The 15,691-nt window shown below is 38.9% G+C and overlaps 1 pseudogene; it reads right to left on the bottom strand.

The window, feature by feature from the left end:
* Window positions 1-205: 205 nt before the first annotated feature.
* LOC131428862 (uncharacterized) lies at window positions 206-14,901 on the bottom strand (annotated as a pseudogene).
* Window positions 14,902-15,691: the final 790 nt, after the last annotated feature.

Here is a 15,691-nt window from a genome sequence, read left to right on the forward strand (position 1 = left end):
TGGTTGCATTAAAGTTATCACAAATTATGATAAAGTTGATCAGTTTTGGCCACCAATGTATCTATCGGGGGACAAAAGTTCGTAACGTATTCTTCGAAAATATTGCCTTTAGAGCCAAAAAATGCATTTTGAGCATATGGTCGATTTGGTCCGGAGGAAGAGCATGTCTTGTGAGTGGACCAACCATGGTGCGGTACACTACGGTTTAGTTGAACAGGTACGAACAGGGAGGCATAATGTCTATATGAGCGAGTCCAACCATGATGTGGTACACTACGGTTTGGTTGGACATGTACGAACAGGGAGGCATAATGACTATATCAGCGAGTCCAACCATGAAGTGGTGCGCTATGGTATTGTCTGAGGAGGTACAAGTCGAGCGGTAAATAGCTATGTGAGCGGGAACAAACATGAGCTTTGGTCGGAATGGTAAAGGTCAGGTGGCGAATGGTTATTTGAGTACACAAACACTTGGAACGGTACATCATAAGTTGGTTGGGACAACAGTACATGGCCGATCGATTGGTAATACAAGCGTAAGTGTGTTCTATCGCTTCAGGACGGTGCACTACGTATAATTTTCGAACGAGGAGGTAAATGATCGATCGGTTGGTTACACAGACGGAAGCGTGTTCTGTCGCTCTGTCGGATCGACTCCGGCTAATGTGAGGAGGATTTAGGTGTCTGATGAATGTTATACGGCTACCACGTTATATGCTATAGTAGCAGGTATTATGATTCGTCCTGATTGGTTTACCGTCATCAACCACGGGCAGTGGTCTAACCGTAGTCGGCCGTCAAGGATGGGTATCTTTTGGCGATTGTTTTGCTTGATCTCTAGCACCGCGTACCATCGGGGTACGGCTAGTGTCGCACCGGCGACGGATCTTTCAAATATCTGCGCTATCAACTATTGATGGTAGTATAGAGGACTACCATGGTTGCAACGGGTAACGGGGAATCCGGGTTCGATTTCGGAGAGAGATTCTGAGAAATGGCTACCACATCCAAGGAAGGCAGAAATAACAATATAGGTCTCTCAATACAGGTTTTTATTTGGATTGAGTTGAGCATAAATCCTTCAAGAAGGATCAAGTGGAGGGCAAGTCTGGTGCCAGCAGCCGCGGTAATACCAGCTCCACTAGCGTATATAAAAATTGTTAAAACTTTCGAAGTTTATTGTTGTCCAACACGGGTGCTACTCCTACTACGGGTGGTAGTAGATCACTGGATTGTTGCGACTATAGGACTGGGTGTGCGATCACATGGGCCGTCTGGTTCACGTGTATTGTTGTGGCGTCTGTTGCCTTTTATCGAGTGCTGGCGTTTTCCACAAGCCCAGCTGCTATTACCTTGAACAAATTAGAGTGCTCTAAGCAGGCTGTCTCTATGGCCGAGAATAATCTTGCATGGAATAATGGAATTTGACCTCGGTTCTTATATTCATTGGTTTGTAATCCAGATCAAGAGGTAATTATTAACAGAAGTAGTTGGGGGTATTAGAATTGCGTCGCAAGAGGTGAAATTCGTAGATTGTCGTAAGACTAACTAAAGCGAAAACATTTACCACGGATGCTTCTTTCAATCAAGAACGAAAGTTTGAAGATTAAATGCGATTAGATACCGCCCTAGTTCTAACCGTAAACTATGTCAGCTAGCAACTGGGAGACGCTACATTATGGTATGGTATGGACTGTGACGTTAAGTTGTGAGTAGATGGAGAATTTTCGATCATATGATTCGCAAAGCTGTATACAGGTAGTTTTAGCCGATGCAACCATCGTGAATGGCAGAGGTCGTCAAATGGTGAGATAATTAAGTCCTCACAAGTCCCTATCTCATGCCTCCCAGAGCGTATATGATGACATTTGGTCAATAGAACGGCGTCGACTGGGTGCTATCGCCTTCTGCGTTAGTAGCAGAATGAGAGGGTTCGAAATGGCTTGTAGGTTGAAGCCCATCCTAAAGTGCAGTGTTTATCATAGTATATAACAACATATAATTCTGTTGTTTATTACATCATGTATTATTATTTTTATCTTATTAATATTATTATTATTATTATTATTATTATTATTATTATTATTATAATTATTATTATTAGAAGAGCGTAACTTACACTTCGACATTAACTGTTATATTGTATCATAGCATATTATTTCATATATTATCGTCTTACACTATTTTATGTTATAATATACTATGTTGTATGGTATCATACTGCATTGCATTATATCATATTATATTGTATTATATTATATTATATTTTATTATATTTTATTATATTATAATATATTATATTCTATAAATATCTGAAAGACTCAAACTTCTTGCAGTCACAGTTGGATGTATTTTCTAACTGGAGCAACGTCAACAGAATGTTTATTAACGCCTTCAAATGTTTCGTTATCTCCTTCTCTCGTAAATGAACCACGATCATGTATGATTACACTATTTCGCAAGCTGTACTAAAACGGGAGACATCAATTAAGGATCTAGGAGTGTTATTGGATTCAAAACTTAGTTTCAAAGATCACATAGAATATACCCTCTCTAAAGCATTAAAGATGATAGGATTCATCTTTCGCATCTCAAAAAATTTCAATAACATATACTGCCTGAAATCGTTATATTGCGCTCTAGTTCGCGAGTATGCTGTTGTTGTTTGGGCACCATATTATCAAACAGATAAGCTACGCATTGAAACTGTTCAGTGCAAGTTCATTCGTTTTGCTTTACGTCGGCTGGAGAGATCCATTTAAACTTCCAAGCTACGAAAATCGTTGTAGACATACACTTCGATTTGCTATCTGTCCGCCGTGATACACAAAAAGCTGTTTTCGTCGCGGACCTCATCCAATCTCGAATTGATAGTGCAGATCTCCTACAACAGCTAAGTTTTGACATTCTTCGGCATAATTTGCGGTTTAATCCCTTTCTCAGAATTCCTCGTGCTAGAACTAACTAAGGGTTCATTGAACCGTTTTCGAGTATATGTCGCGTATTCAATACGTGCTCTGATGGATTTAATTTCAATTTATCTCGTAACGCCATTTCAATTTATCTCGTAACGCCGTTCTCCAAATCTTTTCCCGCTAGTTTTATTAGGATAATTAGTCAATATGAATAGTTGTTAGTTAGCTTTGTAGTTTAAATAAGGGTAATTAAAGATTTCGTTATGTATCATTTGGTCAAATCTTATTTGTTGATACAAAAGATGAGAATGTTTTATGCCTGCTGGAGAAGGAGAACCAAAATCTCAGCTCCAGCAGGCTTTTCCCTTGCTCCTAAATAAACAAATAAATAAATTAACAGATGGATGAAAAAGAGATGACTAAGATAAATACTTTAAATTGACCCCACAAATTTCCAAAAGCAGCCCTCGGGGCTTGTTGTTTATTATTGAATATTAAGACTTATTTGTACTGAAGACGTTTAAAATTTAATTGCTAATCCTTACGGATTATCGAAAGTAATAAACTAATTTTGAACGGTTGTCCATAACCTACTTCACCGCTACTGATATTACTTAGTCGTGTTTGATGAATGTTCGTAGCAGGATAATGACAGGATCAATTTTCGATTAACGAATTAGCGATAAAATGAAAAATACTTGAACATTCGAAAGTTCAAATTACCCTTTTATTAATTATTGTGTCCATTACCTTTGACATGAACGCTATATTCGTTCAAGAATTGTATCAAAAGGCCTCTCATTCGTCGAGCCACCACATCGGTTTGCTTAGTATTTAGTCCTGAGAATCAATATTCTGTTCTAGCGGAGTGAACATGAGGAGTGATTATTCTTATCGTTAAAGCCAATGTATAAAACAGCAGATCTCACAACTAATGGTTCTTACATGCCACGATTTCTCCTTCAGATATGATATTCACGATTCGCATATGGTAATTCGTCAAGTAATCCAAAGTTCGGAAAATGAAATGATTTGGCTTAAGCAGCTTACAAATGTCATGAATACCATAAATATTTTCATCTGAACTCATTATTTCAACAGCAGAATCCTATCATTGATACGTAAAAAAATCGTTACATAATTTTATTTGTTCAACTCACGGCCACGATGGCCAACATAATTCATCTAACTACATCTACTGGTAAATGACATTAGAACTTGTGCTTCTGTTTACGGTATAGCAGTCATTTGGCAAGTAATGATTTTGATACCCTATTAAGCACGTGTTTCCAAATGACGAATCAATCATGCATGTAAAATCTCCACCCAAATCTACTCGTTGCGCGCCAAACGATTTTCCAAAGATCTAGTATTCTTTTCTTCAACAGCGAAATACTGAGCATCTCCTTGCGCGCCAAACATCAATTGTAGATCTAGCAATCATTGGCGACTTTTGCAGTGGAAAATTCCATTGTCCATACAAAATAACTTTATTGGTTTTTCCCACTTTTCCGGTAAGTTTTCCAAATTTTTTTGATGTACGAACCCGGTGGGGGTAAAAACTGATCAAACAAAAAAAAAGCATCTCAATCCGTCCATCCGTTCTTACGTGATGCGATTACAAAAAATGATCTCTGCATTTTTATATATATAGATATTATAGGATTTATTATGAGTAGTACTACGTACCTCTGCGCAAAATATAATTTTTGTTCCTTATAAGTTATCATTTTTAAAGTAACTTTTAACTAAACATCAAGGTCGTCACAAGGTGAGCTTGGTCCCCACTGGTTCCTGTTTCATGCCTACACGTGTGTCTGTGTTATTATTTTCATTATTATATTTATTGTTATTATTATTAATTTCTCATCGATAATAATAACATATATTATTATTATAGATGTGGATATTATTATTGTTATTAGAAGAGAAATATTCTACTTCCTGCAGTATTGCGAAGATAGAAGAGCGTAACTGACACTCTACTTTAACTGTTATTTTATATATTGTTTTATAATATATTATATTATATTGTATGACATTGTATTATATTATATTAAATTAAAATATATTATACTATATTATGTTATATTATATTATGTTATATTATATTATTTTGTAATCTATTATATCATTTTATGTTATATTAATTGCATTACACTATGTTTCATTGTATTTATCAATATAAAACATTTTGCACGGGGGCGTAAAGGGGAGGGAGCATCAGGGCATCGGACGAATTGATGACTGGACGAGGGATTGTGGATAGCCAGCTCAAGTCACTTGAAGGAAACTTGTTTCGTTCTGAAGGTTTGAAATGAGTCTGACGCGTCCTTCTCAAACAAACCATCAGGCGGGTTCAAGCATGTATAGCGATATGCTTCATCCATGCGCTGGATATTATGGTTGGAAGAGCATCTTTTATTCCCGCGGAATACGAGTAAGTGACTCTACTTACATATCCGCCCAACCCTTTTTGTTCGCTTTTCGGTAACAGCTATAGTAAGAAGGTGAATGGATGAGTCATATCGGGGCTACTGTAAGTCTACCCGCATCCACTGGCAAGTCCTTGAACTGATGGTGGCTTCACTTCACATCCCACATCACATCACATGCAACCATCATGAATGGCAGTGCGGCTATTTGATAAGTATGAAAATGTGCTCTTTTTTCTTTCTCGTATCCAGAAGCTGTAGCATGTGAACATCATAATATCAAATTGAGTTATTTATTTGATTTCACTCTACTCGAGTATGTAATCATTTTGAAATACGAATTTCGAGGCTCATAAGAGCGAGCGCTTTAGAGTGAAGTCGTTTACAGCGAAGGCTCATTGAAGACGTGACTTAGGAATCTGACAAAAAGCAATCCCAGATCACATATTATTTCGATTACATAAAAATATCTTACTTATTTCGACTAATTGGGACAATGAACGAGTATCTCACTTCTGCCCACAGACAGCATCACATTGATTTTGCAAGTTTTTAATTCTAGTGTAGACTTTAAATTCGGGATCATTCGATGAAGATTTTTTTCGGAGCGAACATTAAGCAATTCATTTGCTTGCTTCAGATAAAATGGATTAAATATAGATAATTCATGGAAATCTGATTATTTGGAGAATAGGGTTTTCAAACTAGTTTTCTAAATTTTTCAAATATTAATGCAAAATCGCTGTACAATATGGACCTAGTGTGCTAAAATATGATCTAGCTCCAAAGCTTTTTTCTGAGGAAAGTTGTTCGGGATGTCAAGGCCTACATTATGAAGAATATGTTAGTTAGGAATTCATTCGCCAAGCGCTCCTACAGCGCTCGAAAGTTTCTGATAGAAGACATATTACGTTATATCTCTGAAACATGATGATTTAGAACGTCGGTTATTCGAGGTAATAAAATTCTTTCATTTGGTGGCGCTAAAATGCAATCAAATATTCAAACGTCCCGGGTTGGCGGTTCAATGCATAGGACGCTGGTCTTACAAGTCAGTTGTCGTATGTTCGAGCCCCGACCTGGAAGGGTTCTTAGTGTCAGTAGGATCCATAGTACTTGCCATGAAATGATTCTGTACACAATGAATCGGCTGCGAAGTCTGTTGAAACAGAAAGGTCAAATTCCACAAAAGGAATGTAATGCCAAGACTTTGCTTTCTAGAGATGGTCTGGTTGGGATATTTTATAGGGGAGTGAGCGCAGCAAGTGTCATTAAAAGGAAGGAGGGTGGGGGGGCTTGGTGCGGTCATGAAAAAGGCGGGTGGGTAATGTCAGAGACATAACTGGATGTCGTGACTACGAAAACAACTGACATGTTCCTTAACACTTCCCAATATCAATTAGTTGATCAATTGTATGATTTATGCAAGCATTTCCCTTTTTCACATTTTTTGCAAAAAAAAAGAACGCTTCACTTGATCTCGATTACTGTGAATTTCACACAGCGAATAGCGCACAAATCTAACCAAACTGTTCTTGATTTGCACTAAACTGAGGATAATTACCTTCGATTTGCGAACAACAAATCCTAATAGTTCTTTAGAAAACTTTTAGAGCCATTAGAACGGCTGATTTTGTGTAATGCTCTCCACCGTTGTTTTTTCACCAATGCTAATGACTGGCAGCTGTGACGTAATCGCTCTTGTCGAAAGCGAAACTAGTTGTGCAGACGGCACAAAACACATCTGCTCGCAGTGGCGATAGAATCCAAACTGATTCAATTTTTGTTAAGAGGTTTCTTTTTACGTGATTTCGTTTGTAGCTTTTTCACCAAAGGGCGGTCCTAACGGCTATAAAAATAGTCGCATACAGAATTTTAATGTCGATTATTTCATTTTGGATTTGCATTTCATTGAAAGAAACTATCCGTATGCTGTACGGGATTCATGCCTTTCAGAAGGACCAACTTGTGGAACTCACTACGATATTAAACACTGTTCGGAATATTTTCTCGTAAGATTTGTTGTACAGCAGCAGATATTTTGTTCTTTTCCTCAGAACGCGTTCTGATTGGCTGGTGTTGACATGGGTCAAATGAGACAGGTTTTTCAATAGTGTACTATTGGAATACTTCAATGCTGTTGCTATGCACGTTTAAGTTGAAAAATTTCGATTCTATTGGTAGTTAGATTACATAAATCCTTTCACAGATCACTGAGCTATGAGCTTTCAAACTACGAGAAAGGCAAACGCGCCTTATGAATTATCCTCTTTGATACTCGTTTATACCAAACATTTCAGAAAAGTTTGATTTTGAATTATTTGAGATTATTTCGCACAACTGAAAATTTTATCATAAAAATGTGATCATATTCCCGATGGCATGTAGCAAAAATTATCTTCATTCGTTAGATACAACAAGAGATATTCACGATCAAAAACTTATCACTCTCTCAGAGGGTAAATTTTGAAAAGGCACCCCATACTAAAGTAAGTCGTATTCACGACAAAAATTCATATAACTTGACGAGAATCGATACGTTTTGAAGACCATAGAAACATTTTGTATACCTTAGATATGCCGAGGGGTGGATGTAGCAAGTGCCTTAAAAACGGGGGGTGTATTGTTAGTAACAGCATAACTCCGACACTACTGAACGAATTGCTATCAAATTTGGCATAGATACCTCTTGCTTTTCAGAGATGGTCACAAGTGTATTTTTATGGGGAAGGGGGCCTAGCAAGGGTCTTTAACAGGAGATCATGGAAAAGATTATCTAATTGGATGAGTATCGATACTTTTTGAAGACCATTTTGAAGGATGAGCATCGATACTTTTTGAAGACTTTTTGAAATTGTTGGTTTGAAACATGCAAAGGATAAACTGTATATATGATCAAACATAGCTCCAGAACAACTCAATAGATTATTAACTATCTTGGCACAAGTAATTCTTGCTGTTCATAGGTTCTTATAAGAGATATTCTGGAGTGGGGTGGGAGGTGGTGGTTGCAGTAAGTGTTTGATAACAGGGGGAATTTGAGGCAAAATGTTTCGAGTTTTACGAAATCGAAATTTTTCGACAGGCACAGATATTTATTACAACTAAAAGATGATCGTTAGGATATTTATACGCGTGAAAAGATAGCAAGTGTTTATTGTAGAAGCTCTCAGCTCAATTATTTGTAAATATCAGAATAATTCCATAACTACTCACTTGGCAGAGGTGCTTCTTGCAATTCAGATGTGGTAATAAAGCTATTTTTCTTATCGAGATCAGATATTCATTGCACAGGTGAACAAAAGGTTGAAATTTGTAGCAAGTGCCACTAAAAAGGGGTTTATTGTTAAATTTATCTTATTTGTCGACAAACGAGGAAGGATATAGACTAGGAGAAAAGGGTCTCGAAAATCAATTTTCATTTCTCCTCCCCCCTCTCTTTTTTTGACGAGCACAGATACTTTTCAGATTACTCAGAGGGCAGAGAGCTGTTGCAAGCTCACTAACAAAAGGGGAGTTCAATGTAAAATTCATTCGAAGAGAAACGATAATTCTCGATTAATACAGATTAATACCTTCACATCAAAATAGATTAAAGGGAAGGAGTGCAGCAAGTGCCCCAAACATGGGAAGTATAAAGTCAATTGATCGGATTTTACGAAAATATGGTACTTCTTGACCAGTGTTATCTAACGTTAACACGCACTTTAGCACAAAACGGTACACATGAGGTACCAAACCCCTAAATGACTACAATCTGTTGGCGGCCAGTATGTCGTCAATTTGTTTTGTTCTTTCGGCACGTCAGGATAGACATGGCACTTCGGTGCCATTAAGTGATTTGTAAGTAGCAAATACTTTACGTCTGCTCAGCGGTTTATGTTGAACCACCAGGTGGCGTTAGCGGTTCAACATAAACTGCTGACGCACTGATGAGTTGAATGCGAAACGTAAAAAAATGAAACTAGTCATGTGCACTTTAGCACAAAACGGTACACATGAGGTACCAAACCCCTAAATGATGACAATTCGTTGGGCACTGTACACACTCACTTTAAAGGCATTATCATCTATGTATTTTAACCAGCCTCAGCCGGTACAGCCACCTATCGGAAAACGGCGGAAGCGAAGTTGTACACCTGATATAAAGAAGAGCGTATTATTCAAAAGACTTGCTAGTTGATGCACGAAAAAACAATCGCTTTGGCAATACCGATCGTCGATTTCTGATCCACAGACAATAACGGTCAAAACAACAACCGAAAATAATAGTCAGAACATTTAACATCTTTTGTCGTGAATACGACTTACTTTACTATGGGGCGCCTTTTCAAAATTAGCCATATGGAAGAATGGGCAGAACTTATTCGCGAATATCTCGACTTGTATTAATGGTAGCAACATAATTCTTTCACCATTTCATCAAAAATATGATCAGGAATTCAGGATAATATTTTGAACAGTGTGCGATAACCACAAACAACTCAAAAATTAAGTTTTCTTAAAATTTGAAAACAACGCGGAAAACTTTTTACTTTTGCTTGGGTTTTTCGCGCAAGGACGACGATTTTGAGATAGTCAGGCACATATCTTCAACTGAATGCGTATAAAAGGGGAACCGTGGTCGAAAATCGATTATTTCTTTTCGTGCGTTCGATGGAAGCAGACGTCGTGGGAGTGGAATCATCAACCAGCAGCGAGAGAGAATGCACCTTCTGCGTGGTTAATAAAAACCTCAAACGCTCAGGTCGCATCTCTCATTCGCTTGCTGGCCATCGAAGCGCGAGGACCAGCCAGCAGCAGCAGCGGGAGTTAACCAGCAGCGAGAGAGAATGCACCTTCTGCGTGGTTAATAAAAACCTCAAACGCTCAGGTCGCATCTCTCATTCGCTTGCTGGCCATCGAGGCGCGTGGACCAGCCAGCAGCAGCAGCGGGAGTTAACCAGCAGCGAGAGAGAATGCACCTTCTGCGTGGTTAATAAAAACCTCAAACGCTCAGGTCGCATCTCTCATTTGCTTGCTGGCCATCGCGAGGACCAGCCAGCAGCAGCAGCGGGAGTTAACCAGCAGCGAGAGAGAATGCACCTTCTGCGTGGTTAATAAAAACCTCAAACGCTCAGGTCGCATCTCTCATTCGCTTGCTGGCCATCAAGGCGAGAGGACCAGCCAGCAGCAGCAGCGGGAGTTAACCAGCAGCGAGAGAGAATGCACCTTCTGCATGGTTAATAAAAACCTCAAACGCTCAAGTCGCATCTCTCATTCGCTTGCTGGCCATCAAGGCGAGAGGACCAGCCAGCAGCAGCAGCGGGAGTTAACCAGCAGCGAGAGAGAATGCACCTTCTGCGTGGTTAATAAAAACCTCAAACGCTCAGGTCGCATCTCTCATTCGCTTGCTGGCCATCGAGGCGCGAGGACCAGCCAGCAGCAGCAGCGGGAGTTAACCAGCAGCGAGAGAGAATGCACCTTCTGCGTGGTTAATAAAAACCTCTCTCATTCGCTTGCTGGCCACCAAGGCGAGAACCAGCAGCGACTGAAACTGGATTCTGAGTCTGTTATTGGATCTAAATTTAGGTCTTGAACTCAGGGTCCAGTTCTCTATTCCAGACTTCTATTCGGTTCTTCTTAAAACCATAATAATACTCCTAAAGAATTATGCGGAATTTACTTTACTGTACCTCTATACAACCCATTTTTGTCGTGAATACGACTTACTTTACTATGGGGTGCCTTTTCAAAATTTACCCTCTGAGAGAGTGATAAGAATCAGAACGCGTTCTAAGGAAGAGAACAAAATATCTGCTGCTGTACAACAAATCGTCCGGGAAAAATGTTCCGAAAAGTGGTGAATATCGCAGTGAGTTCCTCAATTTGGTCCTTGTGAATGCTAGAAACGAGTCCCTTCAGCATATTGATAGTTTCTTTCAATAAAATATGCAAATCCGAAATGAAATAATCGACATTAAAATTCTGTATGCGGCTATTTTTATAGCCGTTAGGACCGCCCATTAGTGAAAAAGCTACAAACGAAATCAGGTAGAAACAAGCCTCTCAACAAAACTTGAATCAGTTTGGATTGTATCGCCACTGCGAGCAGATGTGTTGTGTGTCGTCTGCACGCTTTCGACAAGAGCGATTACGTCACAGCTGCCAGTCATTAGCATTGGGAAAAAAACAACGATGGAGAGCATTGCACAATATCAGCCGTTCTAATGGCTCTAAAAGTTTTCTAAAGAACTATTAGGATTTGTTGTTCGCAAATCGTAGGGAAATATCCTCAGTTTACGGCAAATCAAGAACAGTTTGCTTAGATTTGTGCACTTTTCGCTGTGTGAAATTCACAGTAATCGAGATCAAGTGCTGGAAACGAATCCCTACAGCATATTGATAGTTTCTTTCAATAAAATATGCAAATCCGAAATGAAATAATCGCCATTAAAATTCTGTATGCGGCTATTTTTATAGCCGTTAGGACCGCCCATTAGTGAAAAAGCTTCAAACGAAATCAGGTAGAAACAAGCCTCTCAACAAAACTTGAATCAGTTTGGAATCCAAACTTTGGATTGTATCGCCACTGCGAGCAGATGTGTTTTGTATCGTCTGCACGCTTTCGACAAGAGCGATTACGTCACAGCTGCCAGTCATTAGCATTGGGAAAAACAACGGTGGAGAGCATTGCACAATATCAGCCGTTCTAATGGCTCTAAAAGTTTTATAAAGAACTATTAGGATTTGTTGTTTGCAAATCGTAGGGAAATATCCTCAGTTTACTACATATCAAGAACAGTTTGCTTAGATTTGTGCACTTTTCGCTGTGTGAAATTCACAGTAATCGAGATCAAGTGAAGCTTTCTTTGTTTTTGCGAAAAATGTGAAAAAGGGGAATGCGTGCATAATTCATACAATTGATATTCGGAAGTGTTAAGGAACATGTCAGTTGTTTTCGTATTCACGACATCCAGTTATGTCTCTGACATTACCCACCCGCCTTTTTTTAACTAAACGCGAAAACTGTTAGAGAATCTGATATTTAACGTATTCTACTAGATTTTTGATATCAAGTTCCTGTAGAAGGTCTTTCTGTGGCTGACGATTAGCAAGATGAGAATGCCCAAGCCGCTATTCGTTCTCGAAAGAGAATGAGGGCTTTTGGCCGGATTTGGTGAAGGCTCAGTATGCCAGAAGATCGCTAAAGGAGATACAGTAGCTTCAGATAAACGTGGCACCAATGATCACCAACCTATCTAATATCCTCCAGATGTGTGGGGATACAAAAATAATCTCGCAAGCAAAAATATAGAGGATTATTGGTGTAAAAGCTTCAAAAGTGTTGACAAAAATTTTTTCCTTGATCACGATTATGTTTCCGGACAACTGCTACAGGAAGCATTTTAGTAAAACGCAATATAGAATTAAAGGAATAATTGTTCCTTTAAAATTTATTTTTGCATTTTTGTATTGCCTAATGGAACTAGTCCTATTTTGATGCAGTTATTAAGTTGTTGCTTTTGAATAATCATTATTGGAGTTTCTCAAAATTTTGGCTCGCAAGTTTTTTTTTTCAAAAGTAACAGCAAAAAGATAACATATTATATGTGATATCCATTGAATTACATGTGATATCCTTTGAAAAATTGATGAGCTGAGATCAAATTAAGATTTCAATGTGATTTTGCTATCATGATAAGATTTCAATTTGCTCTCGTTTTGATGTTTGACTTTGCTCAGGCACTTTGTCCGTTGCTTATCTCATCATATATTGCTTAGTCGTCGGTGTTGTCTTTTCGTTTCCCTAATTGATCGTAGTCTTGGGCTCGTTGAGAGTTGCTGTAGATGCGCCTTGTTGGTTGCAGTTGCTGGTTGGTTGGAAGGTAGGTTGTTAACTGCAGCTCGTATACTTTGTTCTATAGGGGATACTGATGGTTTCGTTGAAAGGGATGCTTCATTGTTGTTGATGGCTGTCACAGGTGTACTGGGGTTGCTTGGGATTGGAGTAAAGGAAGCACCGTTGTCCTTTGGTGTAGTTATCTCCTTGTCCAGTTTATTACACGGCGCGTAGCCATCTGATTGTCATAGGTAACAAGTAATTTGCACGGGATTCTTGTATCCTGACCGATAGTCACATAAGAAGGTAACAAGCGTACTCCATTTAGAATACCGGGGAAAAAGTTCTTCCACTTCTATTTTTCGATAGAGAGAAGCTCTCCGTATTGGGACATAGTCAGTGCTGAAAAAATTCGTTATCACAATGGTGACTCGAGCTTGCATTGAGACAACACATATATCATCGTCCACCCAACGACGATTGTCGCTAATTGAATCATAACAAGTATCATGACTGCCGAACCCTTTCAGTATCATTGGAAATTGATTTCATGAAAATGTAAATAAAAGTTATCCCCCTATCACCCGGCGATGAGCCAGTGATAGACGACAATATTTGTCTTATTCGACATTCAGTTGAGTATCAACGGTATCATATACATACATTCCTGAGAATCATCGTCAACCGAACCGATTGGGCCCTTCCAATTATATGCAGTTGCCAGCGCCCTGGGAAACAACTCTTTGTTTAATTTAATAAGTAAAATGTTTTCCAACGTATCTTTCCCAAGGCCAGAGCGTTGATTAGAGAGAACCAAGGCAAGGGCAATGAAAGACCGTTCAATAGAGACTTGGTTCGATGGTGTGGATAGTACAACCATTGCTACTGCATATATCTTTGGGTGCGTAGTCTTACGGCGCAACCAATGGTCCCACACGTTGTAGTTATGTTTTTGGCGTGGCTCTAGGTCCAAAGACTTAACTTGTTGAAGAAACCCGGTCTCGCAACCAAGATTCACGGATTCACCAAACATTTGCGTAAGATACTGATCAAAATCATCGGTAGACTCTGACGATTCTCTACTTGTACTAACCGGTGTTTTACCCAGTTGGCAGATACGTTCCCATGTATCGACTATGTATTGCTGAATTTTATCTTTTTCCTCAGCCGTGAATATTTTAGAACCTCGATAGTTGAACCTTGGATCCAGGTATAATGCCATCTGGACCGCCTTCAATTGGCGCAAAATGTTCAATCTATTGTTCAACGACCGAAGTAAATGGGGACTGAAAGAGTTTTCGCGAACTTTCTGTACCTCACTCGTGTCCATCAGCCATGCCATATAGAAGTCAAATAACGACACGTGCTACTCTTGCATTTGCTTTGTGCAGATGTATAACGGCTTAAACGTATCATAGTAATGCTCATTGAACGACCATTGATTAGAAAGGTCTAGTTCGGGAAAATTATCGACCAACTGGTTAAAAAACCATTTTTGGTGTACGAACCTTTCCATCATTTTGAATATACCACCCCATCGTGTCCTACTCCAGACGGGTGGGTATGAAGCATCGTAGCTTTCAAACTCTGACCGGTACTTCACCAGCTTACATTTTCTAGCAACAGCAGTGATGGCTCGGATAGACTCATCGGATTTATCAACAACATCCAGTATTGCAAGCTGTAAGGTATGCACGGCACATCTCACAAGAATAATCCTTTTGTTCCAGAGTTTAATGTCGTAGAGAATTACGCAATTTGACTCTTCTGAATGCTGGAAACGAATCCCTACAGCATATTGATAGTTTCTTTCAATAAAATATGCAAATCCGAAATGAAATAATCGCCATTAAAATTCTGTATGCGGCTATTCTTATAGCCGTTAGGACCGCCCATTAGTGAAAAAGCTACAAACGAAATCAGGTAGAAACAAGCCTCTCAACAAAACTTGAATCAGTTTGGAATCCAAACTTTGGATTGTATCGCCACTGCGAGCAGATGTGTTTTGTATCGTCTGCACGCTTTCGACAAGAGCGATTACGTCACAGCTGCCAGTCATTAGCATTGGGAAAAACAACGGTGGAGAGCATTGCACAATATCAGCCGTTCTAATGGCTCTAAAAGTTTTATAAAGAGAATGAGGGCTTTTGACCGGATTTGGTGAAGGCTCAGTATGCCAGAAGATCGCTAAAGGAGATACAGTAGCTTCAGATAAACGTGGCACCAATGATCACCAACCTATCTAATATCCTCCAGATGTGTGGGGATACAACAATAATCTCGCAAGCAAAAATATAGAGGATTATTGGTGTAAAAGCTTCAAAAGTGTTGACAAAAATTTTTTCCTTGATCACGATTATGTTTCCGGACAACTGCTACAGGAAGCATTTTTGTAAAACGCAATATAGAATTAAAGGAAAAATTGTTCCTTTAAAATTTATTTTTGCATTTTTGTATTGCCTAATGGAACTAGTCCTATTTTGATGCAGTTATTAAGTTGTTGCTTTTGAATAATCATT

This window comes from Malaya genurostris, chromosome 2, assembly GCF_030247185.1.
Source record: "Malaya genurostris strain Urasoe2022 chromosome 2, Malgen_1.1, whole genome shotgun sequence".
NCBI classification, from domain to species: domain Eukaryota; kingdom Metazoa; phylum Arthropoda; class Insecta; order Diptera; family Culicidae; genus Malaya; species Malaya genurostris.